Source organism: Odocoileus virginianus, chromosome 17 (assembly GCF_023699985.2).
Source record: "Odocoileus virginianus isolate 20LAN1187 ecotype Illinois chromosome 17, Ovbor_1.2, whole genome shotgun sequence".
Taxonomy (NCBI): domain Eukaryota; kingdom Metazoa; phylum Chordata; class Mammalia; order Artiodactyla; family Cervidae; genus Odocoileus; species Odocoileus virginianus.
The window spans coordinates 32,509,610-32,525,848 of NC_069690.1; the positions used below are offsets into that span (position 1 = coordinate 32,509,610).

Here is a 16,239-nt window from a genome sequence, read left to right on the forward strand (position 1 = left end):
AAGTGTACAAGGGCCCCTCTGCACCCGCATGGCAGCCCTTGACCCACAGTCAGCAGTTGGGCTGCCACTGACTCTTCACTGGAAATAAACTCCTACCAGAAATCAACGCTCACATCTACGCCATGCTCCCGAATCATTTCATGGTCCAGCTGACAGCCGTGTATCTAACTAGTCATCCTGAACTCAGCATGCAGTCATGAAGCCACAGGGGAACTGACTCTGACCGTCTCACTGGGGAAAGCAGGGAAAGGCATCCACCCGTGTACCGATGGCTCCAAGAGAACATGAGAGATCATCCCCTCACTATCTTGCTCAGAGAGGCCACTGTTCACCCCCAGACCCACGGCTGTGGCTGCTGAGGTTGGGAACAGCAGGGCCTGTCCTTGGTCAGCAGCCTACTGGGTGGGCCTCATGGTCCCCGGAGGCAGACAGCAGCCATGTGGGCCCGGGTGCCCCGAGGGGGATGCTATGCACAGTGCGCTTCTGCAGCACGTGTGTCCCACTCGGCAGCAAGCACCTTTAAATGTGTGTGTGGAAACAAACGGAGCCAAGGGTAAGGCACCTTCCTGCCCCCTCACAGGTGACATTTTCTTTTTGATCCACACACCACATCACCACGTTTCAAATTAAGAACTGACGAGTTAAAGCGGCAACTATTCACAGCTGCCAAAGTGGAAACAAACCAAGTGTCCATCAACAGATGAACAGACAAACTGTGGTCTGGCCACATGGCGGAATATCATTCGGCCATAAAAGGCATGAAGCACTGACACTTGACCATGGGGGTGACTTGTGGAAGACAGGATGCAGACGGGAAGAAGCCAGTCACAGAAGGCCATGTGCCACATGGTTCCATTCATATCAACCGTCCAGCACAGGCAAGTCCACGGATGCCAGGGAGGGGAGGGGAGCAGTGGGGGCTGATGGGTGCAGGTCTGTCTCCTCCAGGTGTGATGAAACCAGCTTGGGAACCAGACAGAGGTGAGACTGCACAACACCGGGAATGGGATTAATGCCGAGTATTTACACTTTAAAATGGCTGCTGCTGTTCCGTTGCTCTGTTGTGTTCAGCTCTTTGTGATTCAATGGACTGCAGCACGCCAGGCTTCCCTGTCCTTCACTATCTCCCAGAGTTTACTCAAACTCAGGTCCATTTACCATGGTAAATTTTATGTTATTTTATAATAAAAAAATAATTAAGATAGCTGAACTCTCATTGTCTTGCCTTAATAGAAGTGCTAATAAAATTTAACCCACATCAAGATTTTGTATAAAGATGACTGTTATGCTACAACTGAAAAAACCCAGCTTTGAACCCAGAGAGTATGAACTTCAGAATTAGGACCATTGGTGGTCAGTCCTTATTTAAATATAAGTTCCCAAAGAGTCCACATCTATGAGCAATACACATTGAAGCACTTATCAACAGTTAAGTCTCGGATTTGCTCTGAAATAATCTGGCAGGGGAGGGAGAAGAGCCTAGATTAAAACAGTCAAGCTGAACTATTCTATTTTTATAAGCTGGAAACCCTCCAAAATGATAAGTCTAGCTTTGTTTTCAAGCAAGTTTCCAAAGATCTCTGACCTGCTGGATAGTATTCTGTGTAGATAAAAGAACTAGATGCCTCTAAACTGTCAAATTCCAGGGGCTCAACCAGGTGCCCTCCACCTTGAGCCCCACAGCACAGGGTCACCTGGAGGCAGACCTGGCCACAAGCAGCCACACAGAGGGCTCCTCGAAAATAACCAGAGTCCCAGGTCAGGCCACGGGGCAGCAGCACACAGAGGCGTCTGGCCTGGTCACTCACACTGCTAACTGATGGCCCTCCAAAATGCCTGTCCCAAATTCAGCCACCAACTGGGGTCCCGGCAATGTCTGCAAATATGGGGATCATTCACCGAAGCACCTCTTCCAGAGCCCCAGCACACCAGATGGAGCTCACCTCCAAGCTCGGGCCCAGGAGCAAGACGCTGCCAGCGCCTCCCTCCCAAGAGGCAGGAGGAGCTGATGCTGCAACTAACTGCCGGCTCACCTGTCCTGCTCCCTCTTCCAGAACTAAGTGCACAGGGGAGGCAAGGCAGGTATCTCCCTCCACCCACCCCCACCGCATTCCCAGAGTGTAGGGGAGCACATGGCACATAGCAGGTGTTCAACAAAACGCTGCTGTGTGGTCCTGACTCGATGGGAACTGCTCAAACGGTGCACTAGAAAGACCTGCTTCTCACAGACGCCAATGCAAGATGTAAGATGGAAGGTACCAGGATGGAAAGAAGGGACAGGAGACAAGGAGTTATGGTATGAACAGCACCACCAAGAAGAGCACCAGAGAGGCTCTGGAGCATGGAGCCTGGCTCAGGGGAGGCACGGACAGGACAGAGGTCTGGAGGTGGGGGAGGGGGGTCTCATAAGGACACAGAAGACAGAGGCAGGAAGCTCCACCACCCTGAGCAGACACCTGCCACCACAGTGGAAGGCCGTGAGTCCCCAGAGCAGGCCCAGGCCACGAAGGGAGGTGAGTGGACACCATGGGAGGGGTGGGGGCTGTGAGGAGCTGGCACACACAACCCCATCCAGAGATGGCGCCGACCCTGGCTCTGACCCAGGGTTGCCAGGCAACGGGGCAGGCCCCGGCTGCCAAGTGTTCTGATTTGTCAATGAAGCTGCAAGTATGGATTGCTATGTAAGATCTCCTGATTTTCATGCTGGCATCTGGGGTAGACCAAATAAAGGCCTCCCAAAGATGCCCTCATCCTAATCCCAGTTAGATGGCAAAGGGGAATTACAGTAGCAGATGCGATTAAGGTCTCTAATCAGATGACCTTAAAATAGGGAGGAGGACCCTGGATTATCCAGGGGGCTCCATGTAACCACAAAGGACCTTAAAGTACAAGTGGAGGCAGGCAAGCCGCGTCAGAAGGCACAGTGGGAGAGGGACAGGGCTATAGCTGCTGGCTTTGAAGAGGAGGGACCTTGAGGCAAGGAGCTGGAGAAGGCAGGAGACAGAGCTCCTCAGAGCCTCCAGAAGAGACAGCCCTGCCTACACCCAAAGAGCCACATGGACTAGGCTTGCAGAACCCTGTTGCTTTAAGCAACCCACTGCGTGGGTGGTAATTTGTTACAGCAGCCATAGGAAACCAATACAGCAACCAAGTTCAATCTTGAAAAAGAGGCACCAACAACCCAAACGAAAAGCACCGGCAGGCTGGATGGGGCCCACAGACCACCACGGTGCACATGGGGGGTGCCCAATTCCAAGTCAGGCACACAGCAGCTGCTCACACATGCCCTGAGCTAAGGACTCGGCCCCTCGCCCTGACAATGTCGTCACACAGGGCTCCAGGAGTTTTAGAGAACAGAGCTGCTTGGCTGTCAGGAGTCCTCTCCCCAGGGACCTGCTCACCAGGCAGGAGCACTGCCCCGCCCGGCCCGGACCCGAGGAACCAGCTTCCCGGAGAGGAGGGGCAGCTAAGAGCCCCCTCCAGCCCCACCTTCTGCGACAAAAGAAAGGAGTGTGGGCATTCCAGGTCACCAGGGAGGCCTCCAGCACCCGCTCCCAGTCACCCCAGGCTGCGCCCACACACCACAGTAGTGACATCACTTCAGTCTGTCTCAAACAGCAGAGGACCTCTTCTCACAGGAGCTCTTTCCAGCTCCCCACGCTCGGAGGGAGCAGAGCTGCTCAGAGCAGAGGTCAGGGGGAGCACCAGGAGCCCCCTGCCGCCAAAGCCATGTGAGAACCAGGGTGGACTCAAGGCTGATGGGGGCCTCCATCCATGCCCCGGCCTGCCTCCTCCACACCCTCCCGGCTCAGCGAGACTGACATCTCACCCAGGGCTCCTCATGGCCCATTCCTGCTGCTTCGGGTCCTCTGCCCCCCAAAATTCCCACTTTTCCTTCAAGATTCTGCTTACGTACCATCTCCTCTCTGACACCCAAGTTCGTTCTCGGCATCTGCCCGCACTTACTAAATGTCTCTCTTGGAGTTGACACTACCTGTCCCATGTCAGGAGCCGCTCTCTGCAGATCATCAGCTGCTTAAAGGCAGGAACTTACATCCTTTGTTTTTAAACTAGAGTATTTACAACACTGATTCACAACACAGTGTTAATTTCAGATACACAGCACAGTGACTCGTAGTGTGTGTATACTTTTGCAGATTATTCTCCTTAGGTTACTACAAAATACTGAGTATTGTTTCCTGTGCTTTACAGTAGGTCCTTGTTTATTTTATGCATATATATACATATATATATTTGTGTGTGTGCGTGTGCTCAGTTGTGTCTAACTCTTTGCAACCCCATGGACTGTAGCCCACCAGCCTCCTCTGTCCATGGAATTTTCCAAACGAGAATACTGGAGCAGGTTGCCATTTCCTACTCCAGGGGACCTTCCTGACCCAGGGATTAAACCCACGTCTCTTGCATATCCTGTACTGGTGGCATATTCTTTACTACTATGCCACCTGGGAAGCCCTATTTTATATATAGTGGTGTGTTAATATTAATCACAACTTCCTAATCTTTCCCTTCTAGGAACTTACATCTTATCATGTATGTATTCCTAACCTACAGTATACAATACATGTGTGTTCAGTAAACATTAAGAACTGAATAAACTGGACTGAAAACTACTTTTTTCTGGAAATACCATAAATGATGATATTGTGGTTTGTGTTAAATATACCAGGTAAAACAGTATTTCTGTATTTCTGATCTTTACTCAGTAAAGTGCATCTATCTAAACAAGGAGTTCTAAACTACAGCTATCTACTATAATTACTTTTCAGAAGTGTAGTTCTACATTTTACAAGCAGTGTCTGCTGTGGTCATCACAGTTAGGGGTGCAGGAAGGAATCTGGCTCCCAGGCTGGCCCGGTGGTGTCAGCTGCACTAACGTGGCCAAGAGTCAGGCTGAAGGAGGCCACCAAACAGCAGGGCCAGAGTCTCTTCTCCTGCTCTCACCTTGCTGACTCTGCTAACCCAGCCCACTTTCCCTGGGTGACTGAAAGGCAAACCTCTGCAGCCAGGTGGTCACCCAACCGTCCTCCTCTGGCACGACTCCCCTAACCTGCCCCCTCTCCTCCCTCCCTCCCAGTCCATCCACAGCAGCTAACAGGAGCTCTGGGTCCCAGCACCCCACACCTCGTGACTGCAAAGGCTTCTGGCTCCCTCTGGCTCCAACCTCGACGCCCCCCCACCCAATCCCTGACACTCCCAGGAGCTCCCTGAGCACAGTTCAGATTCGCAGCCCACACACACCATCAGTGCTCTAGAGCACTTCTGAAAACACGACTGGCTCCCTCACCACCGTCTGGGGTGTAGCCCCATCACAGGCATTCTGAAAAGCTTTCAGGCCATGTGACCTGCAGGTGCAGCCAACAATACGAACTGCAGGCTCCAAGGGCTTTGATAGCCACCTTCCTAGGCGGCAATGAGGCCCCAAGGAGACCCCTCCACAGAGTGGGACTCTGGCCTCTTCACCCTGACACACACCCCAGGGCTGGCTCTGGAACCCATCCAGTCCGGTGAACACAGGCTGGCCAGGCCCTCACCCACAGGAAGTAGGCCACGCTGCATGCCCTGCCAGAGGGTGCTCCCAACACTAGAACCCCAAGGCCGCAGCCCCACTGGAGCTAGTGGCCACCCAGTGCTCCCTGCTCTCAGGAGGCATCTGCCCAGCAGGGCTGCTTCCACAGCCTGCTCCACACACACCCCACACCCCCGCCAGGCACCCGCCCCCTGTCTGCCTTCTGGCTCCCTGTCCAGCCAGGTCCAGCTGTGATCCTGTCTTCTCCCTGACTCTTCCAGACTTTTCTCCACTCTTGATTTCCTGACCAAGAACCAAAATCACAACTCAACAAACCACCAGCTTCTGCCTCACTAACACTCTTTTTCTCTCCTGGTGGCGGGAGCCATGGCTTCTCACAAACACCCAGCTCTGACCTCAGAGACCTTGTGCGTCACTCCTGCAGGCCAACGCTGCCCTCAGATATTGGCCCCATGGTCATGGAACCACCCTGACTTGACACCCATACTTCTACATCAACCGACTGCCTCTCAGAAAGTGGCCTAAAAGCTATTTCTCTGATCATCCATTTCCCAGTATACCCCATGACAGCTCTGTGTATCAAACAGGCATTCAGGGAGGACGTACTTTCAAGTAAAAATATGAACTTTTCAGTCCATCATCATTCCTTGATTGCCATGACCTTGGGGGAGGCAGACACAGAGAAGCGGACAGACTCTGGCTAGCAACCTGTAGTTCTCAGGATGTATTCACCCCAGAGTCTTAGAGAGTTTGCAAAACAACTAACTCCAAACCTCCAGGGCCTCCCAAGAGCACAGGGCAGGTACTGACACATAGCTGTTTATCACCCCTTGGCTTGGGAGCTGCAGGCAGTTTTCAAACCTTGGGAAAGTGATCACACCCCAGCCTCCTCATCCATGGGAGGTAGGACCAGAAAAATGACCCATGTGCTGAAGGCATTTGTGAAATGCCTGCTGAGGAAGGTGAAGCATCATATTTTTATTTATATGCAACATTTTAAAACTACAAAGTTCTTTGGTATGAATTTGATCACATTTTAACAACAGCATTACCAGACCATTTTTTAGTCCTAAACACCCATGTGCTATGTTCACAGAACGAATGTGCAGTTTCAGGATCACAGAGTTAAAAAAGAAAAAAGCCCCTTCTCTCAAAGAGCAATTTGGGCGATTACTTCAGCACGGCTTTACGAACACAAAACCCGTTACCAGCCACACAGACTTCCTCCCACTGGTCCAGCCAGGCTCCCCCAAGGTTCCTGCTCTACTCCTTGCTCTACACACCCAGGCAGCTCTGGGTCTCAGAATTGACTTCTGCACCTCTGGGCAGGGAGGGGAGGTGTCATAGAAACAGCTCATGAGGCCCTAAACTCAGACAGGCAAGGATTCAGGTCCTGCCGGCACTGGGTGGGTGCCAGTAAACAAGCCCGACCCCTCCGAGCCCCAGCTCTGCTCCCCTGTGAAGCGCCTGCCTCCGGGTTGCTGTGAGGTACCGTGAGGCAGTGCGCACACCTGGGACAGTTGCAGGGCGAGGCCACGGAAACACTGTGGTTTTCAATCTGACAGGGGCGGCATCTGGCGGCAAATATCAGCTAGGGCAATGACTAGCTGTGTGGCCTGAGGTCAGCTGCTGAACCCCTCTGAGACTTAGTTTCTGCACAGGCGAAAAGAAAGTGGTGACAGGCCTTGGAGGATCCCTGCGCCCTGTGGAAGGAGTTGCACAGGGCCAGGCACAAAGGAGACACTCAAAGATCGGCAGGGCTCACTCACACCCACGTGTCTGGTTTTGACAGACAAGCTGATCATTACTACTGGAGGCAAAAAAAATTTTCCTTCCAAACTGTAAACACCAAAGACTGTGAAATCACTCTGAACTGCTGGAGGGAGGAGCAACTTCCATTAACACCAGAGGCCACCCCCAACAGCCCCGTGGGAGTTTGCTCTTGTCCAACGCCACGCCCCCTGCCCTTTCTCAGCTACATTTCTAAAGAGCCTTAACAGCGAACATCTTGCTTGATGTGTGGGAATGAAGAATCAGCTTTTCAAACAGGATTCTGGACTTAAACTGCCTCTTTGAACAGCACTGACGTCTACGTTCCCTTCGTTAAGGACAACATCCTGACTAACCCACAGAGTCATCGTGCTGTGACCACAGGTCAAATTACAATCACGTAAGAACAAGTGAAAACATCACTTTGAGAAACCAAATTCCCTTCCCAAGCGTCATGCCACCATCTCACTAAGAAAACTTGGGAGGCAGCAAGGATGTGCTGCTGGTGACTCTCCAGCACAGCCAGCCAGTAAAGACTCCTCACTGGCCTTGCAAGTCTGTCCTGTGGGCCTGCATTCCCAATCTGGCCCCAGAATCAGCAGCATCAGAGAACACCTAGTAACTGGCTGAAATAGCCCATTTTCAGGCCTCACTCCAGATCCACTGGGTCAGAAACTCTAGGGGCAGGGCTGGGGGCAGGGGCCGGGCCCACCCTCTGAGCGATGCTAATATGCACCAGAGGTCGAGGAAGACCACTCCTCTATCTGCAGTGGTTATTACTGGCCCCTTTAGAGACAAGGAAAGCAAAGTTCAGTGATTAAAGTGCCCAAAGCCATCCAGCCAGGAGGCCAATCTATACCCACATTTGATTCCAAAGCTGTTGCATGGCTTCTGTAGGCAAACTGTCTGTGCCATTTGACGTCCTCAGCTACAGAACCCTGTTCTGTGAAGGCGGGCTGGGGGGGGGGGGATAGTGAGAGGAAGGATGAAGCCTGCACTCAGAAGTGATGAATTATAGATGCTTTTAAACCCATATCATGCATCAGCCTGAATGGTCAGTCACCACTCAAGCCGAGCCTAATTCTCCTGGCTCCACTCACGATCCATGCGCCAGGAAGTAGACGGGGTCCCTTCCCTGACAGCCTCTGTGCACAGTTCCAACCACCACTTCGACCAGGTAAGGGACACGGCTGCCTGCTCTGTCTCCAGAGGGCTGCCGCGCTCCACCCAAATGAGGGCCCGCAGGAAGGCACAAAGCAGCCCCAGCACCTGGGTGCGCCGGGCTGAGTCACCAGAAGGAATCCCATGCACGTGGGGGATCGTAACAGTGCTGAGGACCTGCTCAAAAGAGCCAGGCGGTTCTCGAAATCCAAAGCCGAAATTCAACCTCTATCAGTTCAAATGGTCCATTCAAACCTCTGTGTCTTCACAGACACTGAAGTTAGGAAAAAGACACACATCTCCTCGTTCACAATTCCCAGCCCTCTAAATAAACGTGGTGGTTTTCAGGTCACAAGTGTGTCCTATAACAGAAATGAGCACTCATCATGTGGGGTGTTCTGCAGGGGCTGGTGGAGTGGGAAGCACCCAGCTTTGGGAACCACACAGGCCTGGGTTTGACTCCTGGCTGGGTCAGCTCCTCAAAGGTTACTTAATCTCTCTGGGCCTGTTTTTTCACTCACAATGGGTGGCAACCCCTGTGTTACATGTGGATGTGAAGACAGAGGGGAATTATGTTCAACAAGAGTCTGCTGAACAACTTTGCATTTCAAGACATCAAGAATCTGGAAGGTAGGTGCGGACAAACAAGTTTGTGGACAGAGGTCACTCAACACACCTTCTCTCAGCAGCATGGACACTTACTTCACTGTGTTTGCTTCTCTAAGCGTCTATTTTTAGACATCTTGAACAAACTAATTAAGACCAAAGAAAATTCCATTGAGGAACTTATCAGAAAGCCTGTCAATTTTCAAAAACTTAACAGATGGAGACAAAAAGACATTTCACAATGCATCTGGCAAAACCAAAGGGTGCTCTCTCCCACCTCAGCAATCCTAATCAGGTCATCCCGTGGTACTCGGTCCTCCGCCAACTCACAGCTGGGCTTAGAACAAGTCTCTTCACCCCGGGACTCAGTTTCTCAGATGAGATTAAGGCATCATAACATCTGGGGAGTCAACACACCTGTCTAAATTCAGCCTCATCACATATTGGCTGCATGACCTTGAGCACAAGACTTACGCTCTTGGGCCTCAGTTTCCTTATCTGTAGGAGGGGGATAACACCCTGGTACAGGACTGCTGGACCAACAGTAGCAGTTCTGGCAAGAGCAAGACAGAACCGTGGATCCTGCAGTGGGGATGGATAAGCTTGTTCCCTGCTGTCCACCGCCCAGGACTCCTTATTCACATTTCATGCTACACTGGATGAAAATATTTTTTTTTCTTTTATAAAAAATATCATTCGGCTGTATCGGGTCTCAGTTGTGGCACGTGGGCTAAGTTGCTCTGCAGCATTTAGGACCTTAGTTCACCGACCAGGAATCGATCCCACATCCTCTGCCTTGCAAAGCAGGTTCTCAACCACAAGAGCACCAGGGAAGTCCCGGAAGACCTGTTTAAGTAGAATGCTTGAACTGAGAGCCTAGCAGACAAAAGCGAGGTAGGACTGGATAATTCCTCACATCCTCCCCAACCTCAATCTCCCAAATCCAAGCCCTTTGATTTCTCCAAGGCTCAGAGTCAACAGATCCTCAGCCATGAAACAACAGCTCCTCCATCTCCCAAATCCAAGCCCTTTGATTTCTCCACGGCTCAGGGTCAACAGATCCTCAGCCATGAAACAACAGCCACAGTCCTCCAACACCCACCAATCCACCAGGAAGGTTCTGGAGAAGGGGGAGAACAGCTGCCAGGGAACTCTGAAAACTTAAAGGCACTTCCCTAGAAAGTGACAACAGCAGCCCTGTGCGTGAAAATCCTTCAGTACTTAAGGCCACAAAGAATTGAATGCTGCCACTCTTCCTAATGAAATCTAAACAACAATTACTATTACTATAATAAATGCCCACTCCTTAGGTTCAGGAAAAGCCAGGTCATTGAAATAAATCAGAAAGACTTCCCTGGTGGTCCAGTGGCTAAGACTCCACGCTCCCAATGCAAGAGGCCTGGGTTCGATCCCTGGTCAGGGAACTAGATCCCGCATGCCATAACTAACACCTGGTGTAGTCAAATAAATATAAAAAAAAAAAAATAAATCAGCGTCCCAAGTAATTCTCAACTACTTTTTGCAGGGCTCTTATCAGAATCCAAACACTCAGGAAACTCACGTCTTGTCATGGAAGAGAGTTACACAGAGAGTCACCTGCATTTCTAGAGAGGATTTTCATAAAGGATGTTGCATTTTTCAAGACCGTACACACCATACTAGCTTTCATCACGCGAAAGTCTTACATTTCTTCACACCTCAGGCACAGGCTTGGAGTCACACACCCTGCTGGGAGAGAGATCTCCCCAGAGCACCCCACCTGCCAGGCACAGGGAGGCAAGAAGCCTGTGTAAACCGAGATCAGGACAGCCCACAACACAACCCAGACACGCTCCTGGCCAGAGGGCTGGTGGGATGCAGCCCTGGATCGTGCCTCACTCTAATCAGCACTTTACCAAGCTCTTCAACAGCCAGTAACTCATCCAGGACAGTGGAGGACAGCCTGGCCTGCTATAGTCCATGGGGTTGAAAAAAGTAGGACGAAGCTTAGCACTGAACAACAACTCATCCAGTGGGCTTCCCTGGTGGCTCAGTGTTAAAGAATCTGCCTGCCAATGCAGGAGACCCAGGTTCAATCCCTGGGTTGGGAAGATCCCCTGGAGAAGGAAATGGCAACCCACTCCAGTATTCTTGCCTGGAAAACTCCATGGACAGAGGAGCAAAGGGGTCCATGGCGTCACAAAGGGCTGGAAACAAGTGAGCAACTGAGCATGCATGCAACTCAACCAGTGCTTACAAAAGAAAAACTCAGTAAGACTGGTAAGGATGACTGACCCAATATTAAAACTAAAGAAGCAAAAAAGTTTTAAAAATGTAAAAATACAGATACAGATTTTTTTTTTTAATGAAGATAAATAAGAAATGAGAAGTTCTTGGCAGACTCTCTGACACAATCACCTGTCCCAAACACAAGTGCTGGAACAAGCACCACTAAGGAACAACCTGTAGGCCCTTTGGATGTTTATTTAAATACAGATGAAAACTTAATTATCAGTGCAAATTCAATCCCTGCTGCGCAGGATTCGGCCTATGATCTGTTAGCACCTAACATCCGTATACAGAGCTACAAGATGCACAAGTTTTATGCCAAATCTTCATTATCTTACATAACTGGAAGAGGGCAAGGACAATTAAAAATTAAAATTCACCTTTTTCAATCATTTTAAGCTCCTCCTGGAGGTAGAAAGGAACAACTCCTACTTCTCATCTTTTCTGTTCAAGTTCTTAGTGAATGTTAAAGAGGAGAGGGATAACCCTGAATCTCTCTCTAAAAAAATTTCTAAAATATCCCAGAGAGAGCCCCGAGCTTCTAGTTCCGGCACCGACGCTGTATCACCGCATGACCCAGTGCCTCTCTCTGGGCCTCAGTTTCCCCATCTGAATCCTCAAGGTGGTTAAGCCCATCCTCCTTCCAGCACAGGCTCCGACGCGTCCCCAGGGCAGCTAATGGGCGAAGGGCCCCAGACGGAGCCCCTGGGCGGAGGAATGGGTTCCCACAGGCCCCTACCGGGATTTCTGGGGAGAGCGAGGAGTCCTCACCCCCTTCCCCCCGCAAAGCCACCAGGCCAACTCCGGGTTGCAAACAAAAACCTGTTGGCACGGACTCCTCTCGGAAGGGCCGGCCTCTCCCAAGGCGCTGGGCTCCCGGGAGCCGCCCCACGGGGGGAGAAACGAAGGTTCCCCTGGAAGAGGCGGCCCCACGCACCCCTTCACCCACCTCGACCAGCCCGGCAGGACCGCGGGGCGGGGTCTCGCCATCCCACGCGGAACAAAAGGCAGCTAGAGCCTGGCTCCGCCGCCCCCGTCCCCGCTGTGCCGTGGAGCGGGGAGGGCGAGCCCGGTCCCTGCGGAGGGGAGGGGGCCCGCAGCGGTCCAGAGGGGGGCGGCCGGCACCTGGACGAGGCCGGGGGCGCCCGGCCTGGGGAGGAGGGGCAGGGTGGGTCCAGCTGAAAGGTGGACGGCGAGGCCTGGACGGGCTCCCGGAGCTGCGGCGGGCACAGGCAGCCCGGGGCTCCGAGGATACCAAAGGAAGAGCTCCCTGAGGGGAAGGGAGGGGGTCCCTGCAGAGGAATGAGGACCCAGACGGGGAGGGGCCGTGCTCCAGCCCGTGGGGCGGGGCCTGCTGGGTAAGAGGGGATCCCGCCTGAGGTGGAGACCCGGCTGGGACCGAGGGGTGCATACTCCCGGAGGTGGTGGGGGGATCCGCGCTCTGGGGGCGCTCTGGGGAGGGGCAGGGTCCGCGCCCTCAGTCCGCTCCGGCCCCCGAGCCCCGAGGCCCCGGCTCACCTGCGCTCCTCCGGGCCGACCCGGGTGCGCGGCTGCGGCCTCCAGTAGAGCTGAGGAGGCGGGAGCGACTGGAGCCCGAGGAGTCGCAGCCGCTTCCAGCTCGGTTTGACACCCACACACCAGCCAACATGGCGGCCGGGAGGGGGCGCGCCGGCTGCGTGCGCGCGCCCGCCGGCCCCTCCCCTCCGCCCGGCCCAGGTCCCGAAAGGCCCCGCCCCCTGCCGTCTGGCCCCGCCCAGTGCCCCGAGGCCCCGCCCTGGGCCCAGCGGACCCGCCCTTCCGCCCGGCCCAAGTCCCGCAAGGCCCCGCCCCCTGCAGCCTGGCCCCGCCCCGCGCCCCCCGGGGCCAGGGTCCCAGCCAGTCCAGGTTCCACTTTCTCTGACCCCGCGACCTCTCTCGGGTACCCACGACCCCACGCAGACTACCCAGCCTTCCCACCACACCCCACAGCCCACGCCCCAACACTCTATAAACAACCCCCAAACCCTACGCACAACCCCACACCACTGCACAATCCGTGGCAAATTCACCCCTGAACCCACGCACACGGCAACCTTCACTCAGACCCCACAAATCCCCCCACATCCCAGGCACGTCCCACAGGTCCACACACCCTCTCCTCCTTCACATACACACGCCGAGAGCCCCCAGCCGAAGCTCAAACACGCTTCCCCTCGCTGTGTGCTCTTGTAAACATTAACAAGTCCGGGAAGTGGAGCCGGATGGTGGGGGGTGGGTGGTTGTGCAGGGGCGCCGGGTGCTGGGGTACGAGTGTTACCCTTGGTGAAAATTCACTGATGTATGCTACAGATGTGTCACTTTAATGTATGCATTCTACTTCAGTAAAACACAGCTGAAAATTATTCTGAGGATGGTGCAGAGACTTTGCTAGACTGCTAATGGCATTGTGACCCTAAGAAGGTGGGGCGCTGGGTTCATCCTCCTCCCATGAGGGGCTTATAGACCTCCCTGGTGCAGGCTTACCCCTTCACAGGGCCTCGCACTCTCACATAGGAAACACCTCCTCCCTTCGGTTCAACCAGGGCCCACGAGACACCTACTATGTGCTAAGAACCATGCTGGAGGAGGGCCAGACCCTGGAGAGAAGCCCAAACCCAACTTGCTCCAGTCAGAGTGGGATCAGCAGAGACACCTCACAGCAGGGTCTGGGGATGCATCAGGGATTCCTGGATTGGCAGAGAGCACCCTCCCGCAGCCTGTGATCCAAGGAGTCCCAGGTGACCTCAACACTATGCCAAGCTCTGTTTTCAGGGGGGCTGTGTCCAGCAGTCCCACTGTGCCCTCACTGGCAAAGGCATGGAAGGCAAGCCACTGTCCTTCCCTGAGCCCCATGTTCCTTCCGCCTGTGTGAGAGGAGATGGGGGATAACAGCCCTCTGTTCTCACTAGCTAGAATCTAGACTGCCCTTCTCTGACCACAAGATAAGAGGGAGAGAAGGAAGGAGAGGGAAGACTGGAAGGAGTGATGAGGGGGAGGGGAGAGGCCGAGAGAGACACTAACACCTCTGCAAAGCCATGTGGCCCTCATTCCTTTGAAAAGTCCAACAGTGGTAGTCCTAGAGGCCAGAAACCACTTGTCCAACCTGCCTTCAGGCTCCACATGCCTTCTCCACCAGAAAGTGAACGAAGCCCTGTGTGCCTGCCCCCAGAGGCAGGAACCTGAGCTCCCCATTTTGAACCTGGTCCACCCCCATCCTGGAGCACCCTCCTGGTGAGCCCCAGCTCTCTGCTGGACCTTCCTGGGCCTGCAGGAGGGCAGCACTCTCGCTGAAATCATGGCCCTCCACCCCCGAAGAGTCTGCAGCTACAGATGAACTTGTGCCTACACGCAGCAGGTGCCCAGCACAGGCTGGAGTGCTGTCCACAGACCAGTGCTGCCACTAGGACTCCTTGGGAGGATGCATTGCAGTCTAGCTGTCCTGTCCACACGTAAGCACTTGAAACGTGGCCAGTGCAACTGAGGAGCTGCAGTTTTAAGTCCTTATTTAACTTTAGTTGATGAATTTAAACAACCACGTGCCCCCACCAGGCATGGCGCTGTCCCCAAACCTCACCACAACCCTTCAAGGTGAGTCTTTATATTGTTCACATTTTACAGGAAAAAAGTGAGGTTTGGAGAGATGCCAGGCTGGATCACCCAGGCCAACATTTGCCTGCAGAACCCAGTCCTTTCCACACCCAGCTTGCAAATCTGCACTGCCACAGAGATTTAGGAAAGAGAGCTGGATGTAGATAAAGAGATGATAAGCCAACCACAGCCCAGGAAGTGAGCTGGAGAGCAATTCAGGGGATCAAGCCAGGCTGCAGAGTAGACAGGGCCTCCTAAGTCTGGAAGACCATCTCCCCTGTGCAAGGTTGGAGGGGACATTCCTGCATTCCTCAAACTCACTTCTCCTTCACTCCCTTTGAAGCCCAGGGCACTCTGGCACTTCTCTCAGTTCATCCCCATAAGGAGCCCTTGAGGTTAGCAGCACCACTCCCATTTTAAAAATGAGGAAACAGAGGCAGTGCATGGCCATGCTGGGATTCAAAGCCAGGTTCTCCTGGGTCCACAGCATGTAAGCTGTCTTACAGAGGAAGGTGCAGGATAAGCCAGATACTCTGCCCAAGGCCCAAGCTGACCCAGGGCACAGGCTGGAGCAGTCAGGCTCATCTGCCTTCCTGGGGCTTCCATGTGGCTCAGTGGTAAAGAATTCACCTGGCAATGCAGGAGACGTGGGTTCTATCCCTGGGTCAGGAAGATCCCCTGGAGAAGAATGGTTACCCACTCCAGTATTGTTGCCTGGAAAATCCCATGGACAGAGGAGCCATGAGGGCTACAGTTCACGGGATTGCAAAGAGTCAGATACAACTTAGAGTTTGGAGGTGAGTCTCAAATGCCTGAAGAGGCAGAGTGATGGAGGCCAGTCAGGATGATGAGGTTCAGAAGCAGGAAGAAATGGCTGTACAGATGGGAATGTCTCTGGGGTTAGGGAGGGAGGGCTTCAAGGGGAGGCACTGCAGCCAGGGAGAAAGGGCATGCCGTGAAGATGGCACGCATCTTCTCCTGGCAACGATGCAGGAGGTCTCAGGAAGCTTCATCCAAGGTCTGAACTCCAGATCCAAAGCCATTTGTCCAGCAAGCAGAGCCTATGCTGGCCAGCCCTCAGGTTCCCCATCTGTGAAGTGGGGGTAGCAATCCCTCCCACCTTGGGGGACTGCATTTCAGTTCAGAATGAGAAAGCAGAGAAGGAAAAGCATTAGAAATTGTGAAGCCCTAGATGGGCGGTGGTTCTTATTAGGGCACAGAGATAAAGCTACCCTGGTCCCTCCAGGGGCTGGAAGTCTGAAAGGGCAGAGGAGTCCTGA

At 53.3% G+C, this 16,239-nt stretch overlaps 1 protein-coding gene across 8 annotated transcripts in view; it reads right to left on the reverse strand.

The window, feature by feature from the left end:
- EPN2 (epsin 2) overlaps positions 1–13,043 on the reverse strand; it is a 51,956-nt gene extending 38,913 nt beyond the window's left edge. For 3 of the 8 annotated variants that reach the window (XM_070479221.1, XM_070479220.1, XM_070479216.1), the window contains exon 1: positions 12,872–13,041. The gene's annotated coding sequence lies outside the window, so the exon portion shown is untranslated. Of the gene's footprint in view, positions 1–12,302; positions 12,451–12,871 lie in introns of those variants that run through there. The other 5 variants (XM_070479222.1, XM_070479219.1, XM_070479223.1 and 2 more) reach the window with 5 other exon arrangements.
- Between the last annotated feature and the right edge of the window lie 3,196 nt (positions 13,044–16,239).